At 41.0% G+C, this 11,674-nt stretch overlaps 1 long non-coding RNA gene across 1 annotated transcript; it reads left to right on the top strand.

The window, feature by feature from the left end:
• The first annotated feature begins 6,814 nt into the window (after positions 1-6,814).
• On the top strand, positions 6,815-10,975 carry LOC140008073 (uncharacterized). Its single transcript, XR_011815486.1, has 3 exons — positions 6,815-7,379; positions 10,092-10,147; positions 10,729-10,975. It is a non-coding gene; the product is annotated as an uncharacterized lncRNA (long non-coding RNA).
• The last annotated feature ends 699 nt before the right edge of the window (positions 10,976-11,674 follow it).

Raw genomic sequence — 11,674 nt, 5'->3', positions numbered from 1 at the left:
GAGCGTGTGATGTCTAAGGGCCATAGATTGGCGATTTTAAGTTCCTTGTTGTCTCTGAAGTTAATGTGGTAGATGTTGACTTATTTTGAAAGGAAGCGACATTGTAATAGTTAGGCTATTCTTCGATAGGATTTGGGTTAGTGTGCGTGCGTGAGTCCTGGCGAGAGCTGGGCAGACGGCCCGCCAACCCTTTGGTTCGCCTCAGGGGGAAGTGGGGTCGCCACAGGTGGTATCAGAGCCTAGGTTAGAAAAGCTATTCAAGAGACTTAATAGATGTGTTAGAAACCCTAATCCTCTCTAGAAATAAGAATGGAGACCTTAGTTATACGTTAAGTGATATCCGATCCAATTAGCTATTTAAGTTCTAACCTTTAAGTTTTGATCATTTTGTAGGTATGGAAAATGGAAACGGACATGCTAACGGGGGTAGTGCGGCTAATGGACATGCGGAGCCGCTTAGATCCATCTCCTACAGGCCACGAGGTGGAGGAGCTCATATACGTTACTCACCTGCTGACAGGCACCCTAGGTGCCAGTGCCGAGCCATGTACGCGTATCCCAATGAGCTAGTGTTATCCTTAGACGATGAGCGCCACCACTTGAGGGACGCTAACTCCATCCTGATCCAGGACGTGGAGGAGCTGGGTATAATGGTGGATACTCAGTTTGACCGCATAGCTGATTTAGAGGTTAGGCTCACTGCTGAGCATCATCTACTGGAGGCTGCCCGCCTGGAGATAGAACGGCAAAAGGCTAGGGCGACTCGATTAGCAGAGAGGATGCGTGATAGGAGCGCAGGCATCAGGGCTGATGCTGCGATGATGATGGATGAGGCCACTAGCTTTATTCAGGGTGGTGAGCAGGCAGGGATAGAGGAGGATCCGGAGGAGGATCCAGAGGAGGACCCGGAGGAGGATCCGGAGGAGGACGTTGCTCCAGATAGCCCTGCTCAGGGTTAGATTAGGACTTACCTGGTTACACTAGACATAGAAAGTTAGGCAAGGGACATTAGTTAAGTCATCAAGTTTTGTCTAGGTGGATGACTTACCTTTGAGGCACCATATCCCTAATTTTGTATAAGGGATTACCTGTATGTATTTGTGTTAGTCGATGTGCCTTACTTTTGGAAACGTCCCAACTTGTTATTTGTATGACTTCTCTGTGGAATTATATGTTAAGCGTTTTAGTTATCTTTTCTCTATTTCCATATTGATTTTATTTACCAAAAAGAATGGTAATAATCATAAATAAATAATACTTTTGCCTAATTGACCTATCCTTCCGTAATAGGCATATTTAGAATATGGATCGCCAAGTGATAGGAAGGAGCCGGGGAAGACCCACTAGACAACACCCGGAAGCGGGTGGTGATAGGGAACCCGAGGTCGATCAAGACCAAGGGCAGGAAGGTGTGGCCGGAGACCGGGTGGCCACCGCAATTGACCGTATTACTGAAGTTCTCGAGCGATTGACTGATCGCCAAACCACTGAACCAGTGCATCAACCAGGAGGCCCAGTTGACTCCGATGATCGGGCACTGGAAAGGTTTCTGAAATTTGGACCTCCCAAATTTTATGGAGGACCCGAGCCGGAAGTGGCCGAAGGCTGGTGGGAGAGAATCACTGAGATTTTCGCCGCCTTGAACTATACCGAGGAGCGAAAAGTGACTTTTGCTACCTTCCAGTTTGAGGGAGCTGCTCGCTCCTGGTGGAATCTAGTAAGGGTTACATGGGAGACTAACCATACGCCAAGGACTTGGGCGAACTTCACAAGGGAGTTCAATGCCAAATTCCTTCCACCTCTCATTCAGGAGAAGAGAGAGGATGATTTTATTAGATGCAAACAAGGGGCGATGAGTGTCGCCGAGTATGAAGTCCAGTTCACAAAGCTGTCACGCTTTGCACCTGAGTTGATAGCCACCGAGCAAAGGCGTGTTCGGAGGTTTGTGCAGGGTTTGAATGTGGAACTACAGGAAAGTTTAGCTGTTGTAAGGATAGATACCTTCGCTGAGGCTGTTGAAAGAGCGCAGCGAGTTGAAGTAGCCAGAGCTCAAGTGAAGTCTTTTCAGTCCAAGAAAAGATTTGCTCCTAGCAGTAGTCGGGAGCCGACTTTTGGAAATGCTCCACCGGCCAAAGTGGGCCGAGGAACTAGTGGAGTGAATAGTTCTGGAGCACCCCGAGGCGCCCAAGCAAGAGGACACGGGGCCAGGAATGCAGGAGGACGAAATATTGGAGCTAGAGGGGGACCAATTGGAAGAGGACAACCTAGGAATCGGCCGCAAGGGGGTAGAGCAATAGTTCCTCAAGTGACATGTGCTTATTGCAAGAAACCTGGTCATTCTATGGATAGTTGCTGGAAGAAGCAAGGAAGGTGCTTGAGATGTGGAAGTAGTGAGCACCAAATCTCAGGATGTCCAAAGGTGCAGGAAGGAACTCCTCAGAAAGCTAGACCAAACACTTCTGGAGGGAGCCGGCCAACAGTTCCTGCCAGAGTGTATGCTATAGATGATCAACCCGTACCTGATTCCTCGGAAGTTGTGGAAGGTACACTTCCAATTTTTCATAGATTAGCTAAAGTGTTAATTGACCCTGGTGCAACGCATTCATTTGTAAATCCATCTTTTATGTCTGGAATAGATGTGCAACCCGTTAGATTACCCTTTGATCTTGAAATTAGGACACCCATGGGTAATAGAAAGGTAATCACTAGCTTGGCCTATAAGAATTGTGAATTCTATATCGGAGAACAGAAAATGCTAGTGGATCTGATCAGTCTGGATATAAAAGGTTACGATGTTATCATAGGAATGGATTTCCTAGGTCACCATCATGCTAAGCTTGACTGCCGAGAAAAAATAGTGGAATTTTGTATACCTGGAGAAGCAACCCTGAGGTTAGATGTCAAAGGTAGGTTAGCATCTTCTGCTATGGTCTCGGGAATACGGGCAAGGAAAATGTTATCTAAAGGAGCTCAAGGTTTCATAGCCTTCTTGATTAATACTCCCAGTGATCAAGTAAAATTAGAGGATGTACCCGTAGTACGGGATTTTCCGGACGTCTTTCCTGAAGAATTAATGACTTTACCACCAGAGAGAGAGGTAGAGTTTAAGATCGACTTGGTGCCTGGAACGGCTCCAATTTCTAAGACTCCGTACCGAATGGCTCCTGCCGAGCTTAAAGAGTTGAAAATCCAATTACAAGACCTGTTGGAGAAAGGTTTCGTAAAGGAAAGTGACTCACCATGGGGAGCACCCGTTCTATTTGTTAAGAAAAAGGACGGGAGTTTGAGGCTATGTATCGATTACCGAGGGTTAAATGAGGTTACTATTAAGAATAAATACCCTCTACCGTTGATTGATAGTTTGTTCGACCAACTGCAAGGATCAGTGGTCTTCTCTAAGTTGGATTTAAGGCAAGGGTATTACCAGCTGAAGATTAAGAAGGAAGACATACCCAAGACTGCTTTTAGTACAAGATATGGACATTTTGAGTTCGCAGTCATGCCTTTTGGTTTAACTAATGCACCAGCTGCATTTATGGATTTGATGCAGAGAATTTTTAAGAAATACCTGGACCAATTTGTAGTAGTTTTCATAGATGATATTTTGATATACTCCAAGACTCAGGAGGAACACGTTAAACACTTGGAGATAGTATTGCAGATACTAAGAGAGCATAAGTTGTATGCAAAATTCAGCAAGTGCGAGTTTTGGTTAGAAGAGATTTCCTTTTTAGGGCATAAGGTTTCCAAAGATGGAATTGCCGTGGATCCGGCAAAAGTTGAAGCTGTTATGAATTGGAAGCGGCCAGAAACTCCAACTGAAATCAGAAGTTTCTTGGGTTTAGCAGGTTATTATAGGCGATTTATCCAGGATTTTTCGAAGATTGCAGGACCTATGACCGAGTTAACCAAGAAAGGAAATAAGTTTATCTGGACTCCAAAATGCGAGTCAAGTTTTCAGGAGTTAAAGAGGCGTTTAACATCCGCTCCTGTTTTGGTGTTACCTGACGGAGACGAAGGTTATGCCGTGTACTCCGATGCCTCTGGAGAAGGTCTCGGATGTGTTTTAATGCAAAAGGGTAAAGTAATTGCTTATGCTTCCAGGAGATTGAAGCCTCATGAACAGAACTACCCAACTCATGACCTAGAGTTAGCAGCAGTGATTTTCGCCTTAAAGAAATGGAGACACTACTTGTATGGCGTGACTTTTGAGGTTTTTACAGATCATAAGAGCCTCAAGTATTTGTTCTCCCAAAAGGAACTGAACTTGAGACAAAGGCGATGGGTAGAATTTTTGGAAGATTATGATTGTTCGATCAACTACCATCCAGGCAAAGCAAATGTGGTAGCTGATGCTTTAAGTAGAAAGGCCCAAATAGCGGGGTTGATGGTTAAAGAATGGGACATGCTAGAAGAAATAAGTAATTGGAATCCTCGCTTGGAGAAATCGAAGATATTATTTGGGAATCTATCTCTGAAATCACCATTACTAGAACATATTAAGGAGGCTCAGAAATCGGACCCTGTGATTCAGAAGAATTTGGAAAAAGTGCAAAAAGGGGAAATCCTAGATTTTAAATTGGGATCTGAAGGTGTATTGAGGTTCCGAGATCGTATTGTGATTCCGGCAGATGAAGAGATCAGAAAAGAAATTTTGGAAGAATCACATCGATCAAAGTATACCATACATCCGGGAGTGACCAAGATGTATCATGATGTGAAGAGTTTATATTGGTGGGAAGGTTTGAAAAAGGATGTGGCAGAGTATGTACAGAAATGTTTAACTTGTCAACAAGTAAAAGCAGAGCATCAGAAGCCCTCTGGTTTGTTGCAACCGTTAGAAATTCCTGAATGGAAATGGGAACACATCACCATGGATTTTGTAACGGGACTGCCTAAAAGTCAAAAAGGATTTGATGCAATTTGGGTAATAGTCGATCGACTCACTAAGTCTGCACATTTCCTACCTGTGAGCATGAGTTTTTCATTGGAGAAATTGGTCAAGTTGTACACAGAAGAGATCCTAAGGCTACATGGTATTCCAGTGAGTATCGTGTCCGACCGAGATCCAAGGTTTGTCTCGCGTTTTTGGCAGAAATTCCAAGAGTCTTTGGGGACCAAGTTGAAATTTAGTACTGCGTACCATCCCCAAACCGACGGGCAATCGGAAAGGACAATCCAAACTTTGGAGGACCTGCTGAGATCGTGTATATTGGATTTTGGAGGTAAATGGAGTAAATATGTGACCTTGGTAGAATTTGCATATAATAATAGCTATCAGGCTTCGATTCAAATGGCACCTTATGAAGCTTTGTACGGGAGAAGGTGTCGATCTCCGATTCATTGGGATGAAGTTGGAGAAAAGAAGATTATAGACCCTACAGCCATACCTTGGATAGAAGAAGCCCAGGAGAAGGTGAAACTAATTAGAGAAAGGCTTCAAATTGCCCAAAGTAGACAAAAGAGCTACGCCGACACAAGGAGGAAAGATTTGGAGTTTGAAATAGGGGACAAGGTTTTCTTAAGAGTTAAACCCTTGAAGAGCGGAGTAGTATCTAAGAAAGGTAAGAAACTGAAGCCAAGGTATATCGGACCTTTTGAAATTTTGAGGAAAGTTGGGAATGTAGCATACCAGCTGAAATTGCCTGCAAGCATGGCTAGGATTCACGATGTATTTCATGTATCCATGCTTAGGAAATATTACCCTGACCCAAGCCATGTGCTGCAACTAGAAGGAATTGAGGTGGATGAGACGTTAAGCTATGAAGAAGGACCAGTCAAGATTTTGGAAAGAGAAGTGAAGGAGCTAAGGAACAAGAAAATTCCTCTGGTAAAAATGTTATGGAGAAATCATGGACTTGAGGAAGCAACCTGGGAATTAGAAGAGGAAATGCGAAGGAAGCACCCCAATTTATTTCCTTAGAAAGAATGAATTTTGAGGGCAAAATTCTTGTAAGGAGGGGAGGATGTGAGAACCTTGAATTTTGCAGAAATACCAATGCTTACTTCGACTTCACTTTTATTTAGCCTTCGTATTCTTTAAATCTTTTCTAGTATTACTTTCACTCGCTTTTAGATACTAGTGCATAATCCCTTCGTAATTCTTGTTCTAATCTACCACGTTAGTTCATTTGTTGTAAACAAGTATATAAAAATAATTTTTGTGTGCAAAATAACATAACGGTGCTAACTATTAAAGCACTTAGCTTTGCTACACTAAGTTAATAATTCTTGAGTTATATTATGTTTTCTTGTTTTCAAATAAGTAGTTAAACACACGTTATAAATGAAGAATGATATAATTTCCCTAGACTATGAATTTCTTAGTTTTACTATACTAAATTAATATCTTAGAGTTAAGAATTAATTCTTCGTACTAACATATTAAAATTAGGATCTTAATTTCCTTGACTCAAACAATTTAAAGGACAACCAATCGATAACCTTAATTTCCTTAAAATAAATTCCAATTAGTACTAACGTTAAATGTTAGATTTTTATAACAAGGTCAAACTTGATTTTAATAAGTTAATAAAGTACAAATGTTAGGAACCTTAATATTAATTCGTAACCGATTATATTCGATAAAACGGTTTCGGTATATTAGTGTAGAATTAGGCCTTCAAATTTCAATTGGTGATAAGTATTGGATTTAAGATAGAATTGAGGATTGAGAAGAGGTTAGGGGGCAAAGTGAATGGACCAAAATGCCCTCCACAATTTCACAAAACCTCCACTATACCACAACCTCACAATGCTCGGCCAAACATTCCCTTGTTCAGCCTTCCATTGCCGCCCACTTAACCAATCAGAAACTCTCCAATTCCATACGTAAAACCATCTCCACACTCCACCAATTCTGGCCTCAAACATCTTCTAAAACCGGCACCATACACATCCCTCTTTCTTTCACATATCAAGATACAATTCCAAGTCCTCTGCCCAAACAAGACTTCGGACAGCAGCCTAGCACCGCCCATACCACCAATCCAAATCCATCACCAACTCCACAAGTAAACCAACTCTTACACTCAATCAGCTCCAAAACCACGGCACTCTTTCATCCACTTCCACTTCACATTCCAAACCACAACTGCAACTCTTCTGCTTAGTTATTATCGACAAAGAGGAGCTGAAGGAGGAAGCCGCGAGTTGCATTTCCCTTTTGTCTTGTCCGTAAGCTGAGGGAGAAACCAGAGAACCATCACCACCTTCGATAACTTCAGACCAACATCACAACTGCAATCTTAACCACTCTGCACCTCGCCAATTCCAGCCGCAACCCACTGAACCAGGACCACTACCCTGTCGCGTGCTTGTGAGCCGAGAGGAGGAAAACATTTTCCAGATTTTCGTGTGAAAGCTTGACTAGTTGTGAGGTAAATTTCTGGATCATTTTAGGAGTTATCAGAGGTAGATTGAAACCATTAGGGACATGCATGCATGGTTTAGACAGCCGATTAATGAAATCAAAGTCTTAGGAAATCTGTTTTGGAAGTAAATGTTTCGGCTGAGAAGCTGATTGGAAATGCGGCTTCACTTTTGTTTTTCCAGTGACAATCTGAGCACCTAAGTGTACTTAGCTGAATAAAAACTGGATGATTAAGACCATGCATGTTGATTGTGCTTTCGGATGATAATGGTAAAGTTTAAGAAACTTCTGTTTTAAGAGGGAAATGTCTTAGCCGAGAAGATGATTGGAAGTGCAGCTCTAATGTGTTTTCCGGAAATGAATTGAGCATGCATGGGTGATTAACTAATCGAATCTCGGATGATTATTATGATTAGAGTCATGCATGAATTTAATTAGCCTGGATCACTTGGAAAATAAAAGGAAAGCCGAAAAATTGGTTCATGAATGATCATTCGAGAATAGTTGGTAAAATTTCTGGATTTGTGTTAGTTGAGTATAATAGTAGCTTGAACCTGGATTTGATTTGAAAACCTCTACTAGCTAGCTACGTGTTTACATGTCCTAATAGAGTACCAAAAAAAATTCTGCTTTAACCAAAGAAAATTCTGTTTTAGAACCATTGTTATTTCTGGAAATCTTGAGAGAAGCCGTGAGGTTTAAACCTGGAAATTTTGGGGTTTGTAACCATGGTTTAAATTCAACTCTTAAACTGGAAATGTTCATTATCTTGCTATGTGTTTAAATACTGAATTTGAGTAACTAACACCATGATTAAACCAAGGGAAAATTCGAACTAAAGTAGATTGGTTGCTGGAAATTTTGGGTGATAGCCGAAGGGGTATGAACCAGAATTTCAATATCGTTGGAAAAATTCAATTTGTTTCTGGAAATTTATTTTATTTCCTTGGATTATGGTGGCTCAGAATTTCATAAGAGATACAAATTTTAAGATATACAATTTGTTCAGCAATGAACCAATTAGTACATGTAAAGCTGAAACCAAAAACGCTAGTATACAATTGCTGGAATTTTCGTTGAGACAGCCGAGAATTGAGTTGAAAATTTGCTTGGTTCTTGGAAATTTTTCTTGAAAAATGATGCTTGGAATATGTTGTTTTGGAGCCCTATAAGAAATGTACGATGGTTTGAATAAAAACTTTTGGTGTGAAAAGAAAAGAAAAAGGAGTTTTTCATAAGTGAAAAATGAAACTCCAGATTTTCGGAAGTCCCTGACCAGTCTCGATAAAACGGTTATATCTTGGTGTAGGAAAATCCGTTTAAGGCGCCGTCAGCGGCATTTGAAACTAGAATCATAGATCTTCGCCCTGTAGAAATTTCGTATTTTTACTCCATGTGTACTACTGTCGGTGAATTTTCAAAGTAAACTGTTTGGCATGAATGACCTGTTTCATTTTAAATCTCCACTTGAATTCGGATTGGGACCTTATATTACTAGTGGTTCAAACTCTTGACTGAATTGTGGTTTGACCCTAGGGTGTTCCTGAAATTTTCAAAGGATTAGAGGGTAAGAAGGTACTTGCTAAACGTATGCTTAAGCCTGGCTAGTGAAACAGTTTCTATTCGTATTCCAATGTTCGCAAAGCTAATGGTCGACATTATTTTTCATTGGAGCATAATGTGTCGAAATTGTTGACAGTGGGCTCTATGAATTCCCACTTTTGAATTAATGGTTGAGTTATTGGAAATTGGCTGATGGTGGGCTCTATGAACTCCCACCCTGAATGGATAACTGAATTTCTGAAATTGTTTAGAAATCTGTGCTACTATTTTGTGAAACTGTGAGTTGATATAAGTACTGATTACCAAGTGCTAAGTATTGACGCAGCCTTGGTAAATTTTCCTGTTTATGCTTAGATATAAATTTGTTGGAACACAGGGCTAAGAATTGAAGAGCTCTAGTGTTATTACCGTTTAAATTCTAATGGTGCAATATTGGGAAAATGTGATTTTGGATTGGAATCGGAAATGTGAGAAGTTGTACCGACCTTGTGACTCCAAGTAAACGCTTGACTAAGTAAATGAAAAATATTTTGCTTTAAGTCTCGAACGGTACAGATTTAGCATCGTATTGCTAAACATAGTGTCTACTATTTTTGCCTTAGAAACTTGGGCAACATGACTTTTATTCCTTAAGTTAGACTAGCCTTATCAATTTGGGAAAAAGATCCTTCCAGACTCAAAACCTTAGTTTTGTTCCGAATTCCCTCCTTCTTTATAAATCGTTTAAGGCTAGTCGGAACTAAGGAAAATTTGAAAGGTGAAACTCGATCACTTTGGTTTTAAACGTAGCAACCTGCTTGGCAAGAAGAAAGAAGAAAAGAAAAACCTTATTCTAGCAACATTTTTCAATAGACCTTACCCTAAAGCCTTAGCAAAGATTTTGCAAGCACCGCCACTCAAAGGAACTTTTTCTCAAGGTATACTTCTAGCCTTGATATTAAATATCTTGCCGACTTATTTTAAGAAAATAATAATAGTATTTTCTTCGAGGAAAAGTATTCCAGGAATATTATAAGAAATATTGTACGGTTCTCACAAGCTTGATTTCAAGTAAAATATTTTGAGAAAAAGTAAACTAGCAACATGCTAGAAAACTCTACATGTGCAAGCCAAAAGTTCCAATAGAAGACTTATGGCTTAAATTCTGATATTCTAGGATTTTACGAGGACGCGGAACTCGATCCTCAATCCAATATCTGAACTTCACTCTTGGTGAGTGTCCCTGCTTGTTCTATGTTATGTGGTTAAGCGCTTTATCAATTCGCTATGTGATAATTGCCAAAATGCAATAAATGATTTTGATCCATCGAAGTGAGCAGTGTGTACTTTATCGCACTAGCCGTTCGAGTGGTGACATGTGTGAAACATTTTCTAATGAATCTAAATGTAGTTGCGTCGCTGGGTGAATCCCTCGACATCTGAATCCAACTACCAAAACGTCGTTGGGTGAATCCCTCGACAAATTTATTACGGGTATATCTCGAGTATACTGCGTCGGTAGATGAAGTTTGGGCCCAAAGCAGAGGTATGAACGGTGACGGGTTAGGATTAAAATAAGTGTATCTACATGGAAATTAAGTAGGGAAAGTTGACGGAGGGTCAACTACGATGGTATCTGATCAAGCGTGGAAAATGGCTCCTGAGAGCCCTTGTATCCTACCTTGTGTTGTTACACGCTTTCCTGACTGTTTCGATTTGATTTAAATTATTAACCGCTGTTTGATTTATGTGATTGCATGTTTTGGGGCACCACTGAGCTTTAGCTCACCCCACGTATTTGTTTTCCTTAACAGGTTCTGGAGACTGAAAGCGCTGAGACTTATTCATGTTTCTTTTCTTCTCGTATGGGATGTAACGAATATTATGGCTATTGTGTAGGCTTGTATTGTGTTTTAACTTGAATTCTGTACTTTTGTTTTTGGATTGCCGCTTGAAGCTGGAAAATGTGTAAACCCTATTTCGGAGGTTGGATAATATATTTGTGTTTGTGAATTATGGATTGATGTATCTAGATACGAACGACCTTATTCCTTGGTTCTAGAGCGTGTGATGTCTAAGGGCCATAGATTGGCGATTTTAAGTTCCTTGTTGTCTCTGAAGTTAATGTGGTAGATGTTGACTTATTTTGAAAGGAAGCGACATTGTAATAGTTAGGCTATTCTTCGATAGGATTTGGGTTAGTGTGCGTGCGTGAGTCCTGGCGAGAGCTGGGCAGACGGCCCGCCAACCCTTTGGTTCGCCTCAGGAGGAAGTGGGGTCGCCACAATTTTCTTACTAAAATCTCTCTAGATCTTTTGTATCTTCAGTATGCCAAAGTTATTTGAAGTGTCTGACCAACCACTATTTATATAGGACCAAGAAAGTGCCTCATTAATGCTTCCAACGGATAGAAAGTAGCTGAACAGTCAACTATTCGTTGGCAGTGTCGAACGTCCGATAGCCCTGTTTTATGCGTCCGACAGCAGGCAGAGAGTTTAAGAGATTTTCTTCAATTCTTTCGGACGTCCGATAGGCTGATTTTCTGCGTCCGAAGGTATGATGTGTGACGGCCCCACCTCCCCCTAAGGCGAACCAGAGGGTTCGGCGGGTCGCCTGCCCAGCTCTCGCCAGGACTAACGGTTCGGTATAGAACGAGCTAATACATCCCAAAACTTACCAACGCGGTTAAAAAAATAAATAAAAAAATAAAGTCGAAGTCGGCTATGAATAGTCACCGACCCGTCAGAACCTAACCAAATA

Source organism: Coffea arabica, chromosome 6c, assembly GCF_036785885.1.
Source record: "Coffea arabica cultivar ET-39 chromosome 6c, Coffea Arabica ET-39 HiFi, whole genome shotgun sequence".
NCBI lineage: Eukaryota > Viridiplantae > Streptophyta > Magnoliopsida > Gentianales > Rubiaceae > Coffea > Coffea arabica.
The sequence above is the reverse complement of the archived record's forward strand: the minus strand, read 5'-3'. Positions and strand labels throughout refer to the sequence as shown.